Below are 13,072 nucleotides of genomic sequence, written 5' to 3'. Positions count from 1 at the left end.
TTTTCACTGGACCTCTTTGTAGTCTTTGAAATGTGAACTGTAAAATTTATTAATTCTTCTTTTATTTTATTTTATTTTTGGTTTTTGGGGCCTCAGCTGCAGCACATGGAAGTTCCCAGGCTAGGGGTCAAATTAGAGATGCAGATGCTGGCCACAGCCACAACAACAAGGGACTCAAGCCACATCTGTGACCTATACTGAAGCTCATGGCAATGCTGGATCCTGGACCCACTGAGCAAGGCCAGGGATTGAACCTGCATCCTCATGGATACTAATCAGATTTGTTTCTGCTCTCCACAATGAGAAATTTACAAAAGAATTAACAGCAGGGTCTTGAAGAGATATTTGCACATCCATATTCATAATTGCACTGTTCACAATAGGCAGAATAAGGAAACAATGCAAGTGTCCATAGACAGATAAATGACTAAACAAAATGCAGTATATCCATGCAATGGAATGTTATTCATTATGTTTGGAGGTTTTTTGGTTTTTTTTTTTGTTTGTTTGTTTGTTTTTTCTTTTTAGGCAAAAGACCTGTGGCATATGGAAGTTCACAGGTTAGGAGTCAAATCAGAGCTGCAGTGCTGGCCTATGCCACAGCTCACAGCAACGCTGAATCCTTAACCCACTGATCAAAGCCAGGGATCAAACCTGAGTCCTCATGGATACTTGTTTCTTACCACTGAGCCACAAAGGGAAGCTCCCTATTCATTCTTAAAAAGGAAGAAAAATCTGACACATGCTACAATATGAGTGAACCTTTAGGATATTATGCTATCTGAAAAAAGCCAGTCACAAAAAAAGTGTGTGACTACATTATATAATGTGTGTCGAGAGGTCAAATTCATATTGAGAGAAGTTAACTGATGGTTGCTGGGGCTAAGGAGAGGAGGAAATGGGGTGCCATTTAATGGGTATAGGGTTTCAGTTTTACAAAATGAAAAGTTCTGGATATTGGTTGCACAATACTATAAATACACTTCACACTACTGAACTGAATACTTGGAAATGGTTCAGATGGTAAATTTAATATGTGTTCTTTCCCACAATTAAACTTTAAAGAAAGAAACAGAATCTGAAGGGCTGGTAGGACAATAACAGTATATCTAATATTTGGAGAAGAGGACGAGATCAGGGCTGACAAAAAGCCGAAATCTTCACAAATTTGAGGAAAGGCAAAATCTGCAGATTCAAGAAGCTGTGTGAGGAGTTCCCATCATGGCACAGCAGAAACAAATCTGACTAAGAACCATGAGGTTTTGGGTTCAATCCCTGGCCTACCTCAGTGGGTTAAGGATCTGGCATTGCCCTGAGCTGTGGTGTAGGTCACAGACATGGTTCGGATCTGGCATTGCTGTGGCTGCTGTGTAGGCCAGCAGCTGTAGGTCTGATTTGACCCCCCAGCCTGGGAACCTCCATATGCTGCGCATGCAGCCCTAGAAAAGACAAAAAAAAATTAAGTTAAAAAATGAAATTAAAAAAAAGTATCATACAGAGATGCCACATTGCTTACTGGGGCAGAATATCTCTAATTCCTGTGATTTCTCGTTAGAAGCCATGGAGGCCAGAAGGAAATAGCACACCATTTTTTAAGTGCTAAGGGAAAGGAACTGTTAACAGAATTCTGTATCCAGTGAGAATATCCTTCAGGAATGAAAGTGAAAAGAGATTTTCTCAGATGAAGGAAAACCGAGTGAATTTGCTGCCAGTGGATCTAATCTGAAAATTCCTAAAGGATCTTCTTGAGACAGAAGGGGAATGATTATAGAAAGAAACATGGAATATCAGGAGTGAAAAAGAGGAATATCCAGGGTTGATATTTGATGAGGATAACATTATTCTCCACTGAGGTTTTTCTTTTTTCTTTTTTTCTTTTTGTCTTTTTGCCTTTTCTAGGGCTGCTTCCCATGGTGTATGGAGATTCCCAGGCTACAGGTCAAATGAGAGCTATAGCCACTGGCCTATGCCAGAGCCACAGCAATGCCAGAGCTGAGCCATATCTGCAACCTACACCACAGCTCACAGCAATGCCAGATCCTTAAGCCACATGAGCAAGGCCAGGGATTGAACCCACAACCTCATGGTTCCTAGTCATATTCGTTAACCACTGCGCCACAACGGGAACTCCTCCACTGAGGTTTTAAAAATGATGTTTGATGTTTCAAAACAAAAAACTACTGTGGTATTTGAAGTGGTTCTCAATGTATTTGCAAACAATATTTAAAACAGAAAGTCAGAAACTCCTAAAAAAAAAATGAGGTGTACATGGGCCAACTGAAAGAGCTTCCAATGGCCAAAGTGAAGCAATTTGACCAAGAAAATAAGTAATATAGTATGGGTTTATAACCCAAAGTATAAAATAAATGGCTATGAATCCCTATTAATAAATAAATGACTAACTCAATCATTCAGTCCATCAATAAGGGATAATAACAATATTTTGTACAGAAGAATTCCAGATAACTTATGTAGGTACTCTGTTCTCAGGACGTGCAGCACAATTTCCTGCTTTTAACTGTAGACTGATTATCATGTCATATTGTTAAAAAGGACAATATAGAAAGGGAATAAAAAGACAGTGGAAAAATCTTAACAGGAGTCAAGGTCAACCACACAAGTGCTAAGTCCTTCCTAGAGTATGTGTATCATTGATATGTGAAGAGAATGGCACTTTACCTCTGTGATCTTCTCCCCAGAGTCCATAAACTCCATCTAATCATGAAGAAACATCAGGCATATTCCAAGCGGGGGACATTGTACAAAATAAGTGACCAGCATCCTCAAAACTGTCAAGGTCATCAAAAACAAGGTGTCTGAGAAATTGTCACAGCCCAAGAGGGGCCTAAGGAGACACGACAACTAAATGTAACTTGGTATCATAGATGGAATACTAGAACAGAAAAAACACATGAGGTGAAAACTAAGGAAGTTTGAATAAAAAGTATGGATTTTAAAGTATGGACTTCAGGAATTCCATACTTTAAATTGGCTCAGTGGGTTAAGAACCCGACAGGGTCCATGAAGATGTGGGATCTATCCCTGGCCTTGCTCAGTGGATTAAGGACAGAATGTAGCATCACTGCAAGCTGCAGCATGGGTTGCCATTGTGGCTGGGATCCAGCATTGCTGTGGCTGTGGCTGTGGCATAGGCTGGCAGCTGCAGCTCCAATTCAACCCCTAGCCTGGGAACTTCCTAGAGGCCCTAAAATATATATATTTAAAACAGAAAGTATGTATATACATTTGTTTGTTGTTTTTTCTTTTTTCCAGGGCCATACTCGCAGCATATGGAGGTTCTCAGGCTAGGCGTCAAATTGGAACTATACCTGCCAGCTCACACCACAGGCACAGCAATGCAGGATCAAAGCCACATCTGAGACCTACAACACAGCTCATGGCAACGCTGGATCCTTAACCCACTGAACAAGCTCAAGGCTCAAACCTGTGTCCTCATGGGTGTTGGTCAGAGGACCCTGAGCCATGATGGGAACTCCTTTTTTTCTTTCTTTTTTCCTTTTTTTTTTTTTTTTTAGAGAGAGAGAGAGGGAGAATATGAACATGAATGCATATCAAGGGAAAAAGAGTAAGAATGAGAATCTAACAGGATATAAACCTGGGTTTCAGGGAGTTCCCATTGTGGCACAGCAGAACCAAATCCAGCCAGTATCCATGAGGATTCGGGTTCTATCCCCGGCCTTGCTCACTGGGTGGGGGATCCAGTGTTGCCGTGAGCTGTGGCGTATGTCAAAGATATGGCTCAGATCTTGCGTTGCTGAATAGTGTCTGAGTAGACAGACCGAGCGAGGTATTGAAGAGGCAAGAATGCTGAAGAAGCTTTGAAGTATGCTCATGGCAATGACCTAGGCTCGTAGCAATGATCTTGTCTTTTAGGGAAGCAGAAGCTAGCACACTGGACCCTGAGGCCCAGTGATGCACCACCATGGCCTCTGATTTTATTTGCAATGTCTTGGGCACTCAGTATGCAGGAGCATTTTAGGACTGGCTGAGTCACTGGAAACAGAAATCAAGGAGGAAGTCACAGTACTAGGTACTAGGAAGGGGAGGTGCCTTCCACCTTCCTCGGTCCTGTAGTATTGCTACTTCTCCTCTGCAGAGAAAATGTAGCCTGAAGTGTGACAAGTTCCAGCAGGGGTGAGAAGGCTCCCCGCCTTCTTTAGCCCTCTGTGATTTGTAACTGCTCATTCGAGCCTTCACATGGAGTGCATGGTCTCTATCAGGTTTTAGGATTTCATTATATTTTCTTGCCTTATTCTCAAATTATTTCTCTTTCCTTTATAATTATTTAAAAGTCCACCAGTTGGCTTCTCTAACCATTACAATTTGAGAGATGAGACCCTGTCTTCTCCCATAGGACTCAGCCGTACACTATCTCAGGGACCTGAGAGGCCAGGCCTCCTTCTCTAAGCCTGGTTCACATCCTTTTGGTTGAATTCAAGCAGTGAGAGGACACATTTTCCTTTTGAAAAACAAAGTTGGCTTTGGACACACTCTGCAAGTGTACGTTTTCAACTTAGAGCTCTGTGCTCTTTGTTAAAAGCCCCCTTTGGGTTAATTACAAAGTGCCTAAATTATATTTGATTATTTCAGAAGAAAAATATGCACTAGGACAGTGTGTCTGTGCCTGCAAATCCACTGACTGACATTCCATTCTCTACATTTCACTTTTTCTCAAGAAATGTCCTGACTACATGTGTCATTCAAACAAACCAGTTGTGAGAGGCATTGGGAGAAAGCATGGAGCCCTTTCTAGGTTTCTGGGCTAAAATGTACTTTCAAATAGCCCCTCCACTCCTATAACTATCTCTTCCACCCCTGTGCATGTGTGAGACCTTCCCTTATGAGATTCCATACTCATGAAAATATTGATAGGATGAAACCAACACGGGAGTACCGTCCTGCATTTTGGCTCTACCACGTGGTTTGTGGAAGGAGAAACTGGCCTTTCATGGTTGCTGCATCTCATCCACTTTTCCCAGAGTGGCTCCTGCTGCCTGAGTTGGTGACGGTAGGACTGGGCATCTTCCATCCCACCCTCTCCCTCAGGTCCTTTGTGGAACTGCTGCAAATCCACCCGAGATGGCATGTCTTCCTTTGGCATCTGTTCTGCAGCTGGGACAATCTCCATGGCATAACACCAAGAGTGATGTGGTTCGTGTTGGAAAGCTCTTGAAGTTGAAAACTGCTTTAACAGTCCAAATCCTGGAAACCTGTTTATGAAATGTCCTCGTAACTCTTCACGAAGCTGCACTGGGCACATCAACCCTCTACGGCTTGGAGGTAACTGTGAGATGTGAGGACACTCAGGAGGAAATGTCCGTTTGTTTTCCAACTTAGTTTAGCACAAGATCACTGTCACCTAAGCAATGGAACGTGTTGCTATGGGAACTGCAAAGATGATAATGCTGCTTCAAAAGGTTGACAATTGGAAAAGCCTCTTTTTTTATGTCATGCCCATGGGATGCACATTTTGCTTAGATCATTACTGTTATAAGTTTGTCCATATAAACTATTTGGGAGCAAATAATTTGTGACTCTTAAAATATTTAGAATATTGAAATTTGGGGGAAAGTACTACCATCTAGGTGCATTAAAATCGCTGTGTGCTGGAACTCTCACAGACCTGATGGAGTCAGAGTTGTTATCAGGAAGATATAAAATCTCCCTGCAAAGCCATGTGGAATGGCCCATCTCATTCATGTCTTATTCTGGATTCAGGCCACTGATGAATGGTTTATGCACAGAGTCTTGGTGCATTTCTTTTTTCACTCTCGTCTCCTGAAATTTCCGGCTTTCACAATATAGGTTACAGAACCATGACAGTCTCTTCATGAAACCATGGCTGGAGCCACATGCCATATGCCCCCACGCGTGTTTGTATCATTACACGGACATGGGTGAGTGCATATCTATGTATGAGTGCATGGGTATATACATACCTATTCAGACCTCATTGTCATGTGGTTGGGGTCTGTAGTCACCACAAACATGGAATCAGTGAACACTGAACCACTGCGCCCATGGGAAATTCAGGGTTAGGTTCCTGCCAGCCTCTGGTCACACTTTTTTGTCTCTTGATAAATACAAAAGCTTATTTTATGTGTGTTTCTGTTTAAAGACACCTTGTTTAATATACACTGTTGTTTCATTGGCACTGAACTCACAGCCAATTGCACTGTAATCCTATGTGTAAACAAAACGTATCTAACCAATGTATTTTCCCCCATAAAGTCCTAGACAACACTTCAGCACCGAACATGGGGGCCATTTGAAAGAGTTAAATCACACACACACACACACACACCCCCACAAAAATGTGGGGAAATTTGGCACTAAATAGACCAGAGAAGTGACATTTGCTTACAGTATGAGTGGAAACAGGAAGGCAGAGTTTCGCTTTGTTCAGCCTGAGCTGGAAATGCATTTGTAGGTAGGTGAATTTTTCTCTTCTCTGCGTGTGTCCACATGTGAGCAAAAGCACCCCAAGCCCTGACTTGGGGTGACAAATACATTTTAGTGAATAGGTGAATTCTCTGATATGGAATCTGTGACTAATGAGAACCAACTGTATGTGTATATATATATAAAATCAATAACATCTTCCCACCAGATGGAAGATCCAGTGGTGAACCATGTGGAAGCCAGGGCAGACCTCTGCCAGCCAGAACACACTCTACACTTCCTGTCCCTTGAGCACTTCCTTCTTCTGAGCACTCTGGGAATGAGCTCCCCACTCCCTGGCTCCTCAAGCCCTGGCTTTTGTCCTCCTCGCAAGGCACCTACAGTGTGTGTTGGGGTGATGCTTTCTCCAGGTGTATGACCTGTTATCCTTTTAGGCTGTGCAGATGTGGAGGGTGAGCCAGGGCCCCATGTTCAGGGCAGTTATCCACAGCTGGTGGGTGAGCCACGTGTGAGAAGATCTGCAATACGGAAATGCTTGTGTCAGGAGACTGGAGGTGGGCAAGGCTCCTCTGAAAGATATTATTGGCCCGTCTCCCTTCCATGGCTTTCTTTTTGTCTGGTTTACTGGCTGCCCCAGCCATCATGCAGATGACAGAGGAATGAAGTAGCAGTCTAGAGACTGTGCCAGGTCTTGCCTGTACAACCAGGTAGGAGTTGCTCTTCATGTCCTCATCTGTAGAAGAAGGTCATTTGTTTAGGGAAATCCTATGGTTCTAAAGTCCTTTTTGAGAAAAAGAATTAATAATGTAATTCTGAGAAACTCGGATGGAATTGTGTAACAAGGTACTTGCATGCCATTTCAGAAACCCTGTTGTTGTCTGTTTTTTTTTTTTTTTTTTTTTTTCCCCTTAGGGCTGCATCCATGGCATATGGAGGTTCCCAGGCTAGGGGTTGCATCAGAGCTGTAGCCACCAGCCTACACCACAGCCACAGCAATGAGGGATGCAAGCCACATCTGTAGCCTACACCACAGCTCACAGCAATGCTGGAACCTTAACCCGCTGAGGGAGGTCAGGAACCCAACTTGTGTCCTCAGCGATGCTAGTCAGATTCATTTCCACTGAGCCACGTTGGGAACTTCAGGAGCCCTGTTCTTTATGAAAGTATTCAGGAGATAATGCAATATGTGCTTTATATCTTCTCCACTTAAAAGCTGACTCATTTGCATAAAAACTTTTTGGATGGTTTTTATGAATGTTTTGGGTTTTCAGAGTTAAAAGAATTTTTGAGTTGTGGTAGCATCACAACCCCTAAAAATTGTTTAATAGCATCAAGATTAGGTAGGCCATTTTGTTTGGGATTTCAGTAACTGAGAAAGTATAGGTTGTTAGCAGCACTCTGGAGCATGTACTACCCGTAGCACACTCTGTTAGTCACTAACATTATACTGGTTCTAGACACAACAGGATTCCCATTTTTCAGTTGATGAAACCAAGGTTCAGAATGGCTAGGACGTCTGACACACTCTTCAAATCCAAGTGTCCAGGTCCCATAACCTACATTCTTTTCCTTTGGCTTTGCAAAGTATAACACTCTCAATGTACATTAGATTTTCTTGGCCAAATGTGGAAATTATGTTTTGCAATTTTTAGCTCCAGTGTAGTTATAAGATCTAGTATATGGGAATAACGACATTGAGGAAGTAGACTTATTTTACTAGGAACCAACACCTCATCCCTTTTGCAGAACAAAATTAGACTTTAAAAAAACCCCAAGATGTTATTAAAAGAAACTTTCAAATATAGTTTTTATTCTGGTAGAATTGCTTTTAAGCTGGTAGATGCTATATATGTTAGTTGCCTTGTGCATCTACCAAGCGAAAAGCACTGTACTTAGCAAAATTGTCAGCAATTTCTTTAGATGCCCTTTGACTCTCTGGTGAGCAATCAAAACATTCCCATCTACTCCTCAGGGAGAGTCTGAATGTAAACACACCATTCCTTCTGTTCAGCTCCTGGGCACCCTCTCTACCTTTCTGAGTCTTCTGCCCAAGTTGGTTACCTTGTCACCAACATCCCACTCACGAAAGGGTCGGCACTTCCTTGAGTACTGCTCACCACTGGTCACCTTTCTCTCCTCTCCCAATCAGGACTGTCCTGTCACATCACATCGCATCACCTTTCACTCACCAAGTGTTTATGGAGCATTCAGCTCACGCCAGACACTATTCGAGGTAGTGGGAACACAGCAAAGAGGAAACGAGAGTGAAATCCCTGCTTGGGGCTTACATTCTAGTGGAGAAAAGAGAAAACAAACAAGAGATGGAGACCGAGTGTTGCTGGTGGACCTGGCAGTGTGCTCCAGAGAGGGACCAGGAGGAGGAAAGGACACCTGAGTGGATGAGACTGAAGCTGGGGACCAGTGAGGGAGGGGTGGGAACAGTGTGGTTGTGGGGGACAGAGGACAAGGTGGAAGAGGCCTGGAGGCGGCAGGTGCAGGGAGGGACTGCAGGTGGCAGGTACGTGGAGGGACTGTGAGCGGCCAGAGGCCCCGGGATGGTGGCCTAGGTGGGACCCGGCCAGCAGCGGGGAGCAGAGGGTAACCACTGTGGGTAGAGCTGGGGATGGGCCAAGGGAGCTGGACACAGTGGCTTCCAGCAGTAGGCACAGAGACCAGGTGGAGGTTGTGTTCCGGACACTTTCCAGTTGGGCCGCATCAAGGGTCCACCTGCCCACGTGGCTCCCGCCCAGCGAAGGAAAGGAAAGCATTCTCCACCATCCGAAGACAGGGGGCTGTGAGCTCCAAGCACGCACTCTGTAGTCAGGCGGGCCTGGGAGCTTCACAGTGTCTCCTCAGTTCATGGGGGGGGGGCGAGGTGCCAAGGCAGGGGCGCTGGGGCTCGGCGGGGGGTGGGGGGGGTCAGCCTCCGCAGGCCGCACGCAGGAAGACGGGGCCTTAGCAGGCCCTGTACGGTGGGGGGGGGGAACCCCCGTCAGTAGGCCTTGCGGGGGGGCAGGGCCTTCGCAGGCCGTGACCTGGTGGGGCGGGGCCTCGGCAGGCAGCGCGCGGGGAGGCGGGGCTTCGGCAAGCCGCGTGCTGACAGGGCAGGCCTCGGCAGTCCAGGTGCCAGGGGGGCGGGGCCTCTGCAGGACGTGTCCTGGGGGGGCGGGGCCTCGGCAGGCTGTGTGACTGGGGGGCGCGGCTTCTGGGGGCCGCGCGGGGAGGCGGGGTCCTCGGCGGGCCGTGTGCCCGGGGGGGGGCGGGGCCTCGGCAAGCCACGTGCCAGGGAGGCAGGGCCTTGGCAGGGCCGCGTGCCATGGAGGAGAAGCCTCGGCAGACCTCGCTCGGCGGGGTGGCGGGGCCTCGGCAGGCCAAGTGCCAGGTGGGTGCGGCTCCTGCAGGCCCCGCACGGGGTGGCGGGGCCTCGGCAAGCCATGTGCCAGGGAGGCAGGGCCTTGGCAGGCCGCGTGCCAGGGAGGAGAAGCCTCGGCAGGCCCTGTGCTGGGGGGGGGGGGGGGGGGCCCTCGGCAGGCCGCGCGCGGGGAGGCGGTGCTTCTACAGGCCGCGCGCGGGGGGAGCGGGGCCTCGGTAGGCTATATGACTGGGGGGCGCGGCTTCTGCAGGCCGAGCCGGGGGGCGGGGCCTCGGCATGCCTTTCCTGGGGAGAGGGGCCTCCGCAGGCCGAGCGGGGGAGGCGGTGCTTCGACAGGCAGCACGCGGACAGGGGGGCATCGGCAGGCCGCGTGCCAGGGAGGCGGGGCCTCGGCAGGCCGTTTCCTGGGGGGGCGGGGCCTCGGCAGGCTGTGTGCCAGGTTGGCGCGGCTTCTGTAGGCCGAGGGCGGGGGGGCGGGGCCTCGGCTGGCAATGTGCCCGGGGGGCGGGGCCTCGGCAGGCCATGTGCCAGGTTTGCGGGGCCTTGGCAGGCCCTCTGCCAGGGGCTTGGCCTTGGCAGGCTATGTGACTGGGGGGCGCGGCTTCTGCACGACGCGCGCGGGCAGGTGGGGCCTCGGCTGGCAATGTGCCCGGGGGGCGGGGCCTCGGCAGGCCGCGCGCGTGGAGGCGGGGCCTCGGCAGGCCGTGGGAGGCGGGGGCACACGGCTCCCACCCAATCCCAGGCATCTCGAATCGCGGTGTTGCCCTTAGTTTCCTCAGGAACCGTTTTTTAACGGCTGGCGCAGCTGCTTCCCTAACTGGGGTCTTGCAGTGCAGGCGTGGTGTCTCTGCACTGCGCCCTGCAAGCAACTGAAACCCGGCCAAGCACAAAGGAAAAGAAAAGGTAGACTTTGCTTTATTTCCCAGACTGTACTTTTATGAGCAGGGACTTGTTAATGGGCTTTGTAGGTGACAGTTGAACTGCTGACGAGAAGGAGGCCTGAGGGGGCGGGGGGGGGCGCAGAGGAGTCCAGGGCGTCAGAAGAGCCAGTGGGGAGCAGGTGGTGGTGCTGAGGGAGTGAGGGGGCGGTGGGGAAGACGGAGATGAGATGAGAGGGTGGTGGTGAGATGGGGAGGATGGTGATGAGGTGGGAGGATGGCGATGAGATGGGAGGAGGTGGGGAGGATGGTGATGAAGTGGGAGGATGGTGGTGATGAGGTGGGAGGACAGCAATGAGTGGGAGAATGGCGGTGATGAGGTGGGAGGTTGGTGATGAGATGGGAGGGTGGTGGTGAGGTGGGAGGATGCCAGTGATGAAGTGGGGAGGACAGCGATGAGGTGGGAGTACGGAGGTGAGGTGGGAGGATGGTGGAGTTGAGCTGAGAGGGTGGTTAGGAGATCTGCGGTGAGGTGGGAGGATGGGGGTGAAGGAGGAGGGTGGCGATGGGATGGTGACAGCTGTGACGAAGTGGGAGGTCGGTAATGAGGTGGGAGTAAGGCGGGGTGGATGGGGATGAGGTGAGAGGACAGCTGGAGGAAGTGGAGAAGGGGCTGACTGCAGGGCCAGCAGTGAGAGGGCTGTCACACCGCACAGGAATCTTGACAGGCATCCAGCTTGAGAGGAAAGCCTTCAGGAAGGAGGGGCGTTGGGTGTCATTCAGATGGGCCCAGTTACGGTAGATTGAGGACGTTATCAGCACTCCTAAATATCAAATAGACAACCTATCAGCATCTTTTACGAACCCGTAATGGAAACGAATCTGGAAAAGACTAGATGTACACATGCAGGGGTATAATGGAATCACTTTTCTGCACACCTGACACACAACATTGGAAATCAACTCTGCTTCAATAAAAAAGTTATTCAGGAGGGGACAGGAGCAGAGTGATAATTAGGTTATTGTGGTGACAGTCGCCAACTTCCAGCCCCCTTTGGTGCTGGGCTCCTCCTTCCTCCTCTCACAGGTGCGAATGCGTCTGACCCTCTGCCCAGACGTGACTCTTGCTAGAATGTCCATGTTAGAGGGGCTGTGACTCTTTAAAAGGACTTTTTCCCCGGTGGGGTCCCCAGGGTCCCAGGCCTGGCTTGCCAAGAGTGGTCATGAGGGGCCAACTCTCACAAAAGCCCTGGGACTGAGAAGGCCTGCATCAGCTTCCACTTGGAGCCATGGAGGTGGCCACTTACAAATGCCTTTTTAATGTTGCTCCCAACACTCTGTAACATATCAGGCCATTGCTTCAGGTAATTTCATCTTGAGGCCACTTTCCATTTTATTTCTTATTTTCCTGAAGGGATATTGTCCTTGTCAAGCAGACAGGAGCTGACGAGGGGAGGGGTCGTAAAAATGTGTTATAACTTTGTAAAATTTCTCACCCAGCTCCCTCCCATCATCAACTCAAGACCTAAGATACCTGAAAAGCGTCTCTTCTCTCCTCCTTTTTCTTCCTCTGGCTGGTCCTGACCAGAGGGCCCTAGTGAGAGCGGCTCCTGATGATGTCAGGATCTTCTTTGGAACCTGCAGCATAATTCATTTTCCCCGGAATGGATGTGGAGCCTCCCGGTGCTTCCAAATTGGGCTGCACCAACTCTGAGACGTCCGTGTTCCATTTTCTCAACGTGCCAGTGAATTGTCAAGACAAAGCTTTGTGTCAACATAGAGATGCATCTTTTTCCAGGCCTGCATTTCTGGCTGGGAAACAGGAGCCCAAATCCTAAATGTGTCTATTTGGTCAGCTTACAGTCCAAACAGCGATTTTGGAAATGTGGAGTTTGCAGAGCCTGATGCCTCTCCTGCAGTTTAAATCTGCACGGTTGTCACCAGTTACAGACTATGGCAGATGGCTTGCAGTGTGTAGAGGAGGACGATGGGCAAGGAATCAAAGAGAGAAAAGAGCAGCGCATGTCCTGGTTCAGCTGCTCCAAGTTGCCATTGAAAGTGCATAATTTCACCAGACTCTAGCCTCAAAAATCCATGGTCAATTAAAAGCTGTCTCCGGTCAGTGGGTTGTGACACAGAGTTTCTATGTTCTAGGGACACCTTCTACCCTTTAGACAGACTGCCTTTTGCCCTGAAGAATGGCATCCAAAGCCCCACTGTCAGCTACCAAGTGTGTAACTTGCATTGGTGGCACCTTCAGGTTTCATGGCATTTCCTGTCTCTTCACCATGTATAGGCTCTGCGTTAAAACTTCCGAATTCCCCTTTTCTATTCTCAAGGGTTCCCACACCCCAGGTGATGATGGAATCCGCAATTATAATAAGCAACTTCCAAACAA

The 13,072-nt window shown here is 48.5% G+C and overlaps 1 long non-coding RNA gene across 2 annotated transcripts; it reads left to right on the top strand.

Moving 5' to 3' along the window:
• Positions 1 to 9,764: 9,764 nt before the first annotated feature.
• LOC125115794 (uncharacterized) lies at positions 9,765 to 12,796 on the top strand. 2 transcript variants are annotated; one of them, XR_007132175.1, is made up of 3 exons: positions 9,765 to 9,805; positions 10,567 to 10,699; positions 12,175 to 12,796. It is a non-coding gene; the product is annotated as an uncharacterized LOC125115794 (long non-coding RNA). The 2 variants fall into 2 exon arrangements; XR_007132174.1 differs by lacking the exon at positions 9,765 to 9,805 and having other exon boundaries at positions 10,494 to 10,699.
• Positions 12,797 to 13,072: the final 276 nt, after the last annotated feature.

The sequence above is a fragment of the Phacochoerus africanus genome, chromosome 15 (genome assembly GCF_016906955.1).
Source record: "Phacochoerus africanus isolate WHEZ1 chromosome 15, ROS_Pafr_v1, whole genome shotgun sequence".
Lineage (NCBI taxonomy): Eukaryota > Metazoa > Chordata > Mammalia > Artiodactyla > Suidae > Phacochoerus > Phacochoerus africanus.
The sequence above is the reverse complement of the archived record's forward strand: the minus strand, read 5'-3'. Positions and strand labels throughout refer to the sequence as shown.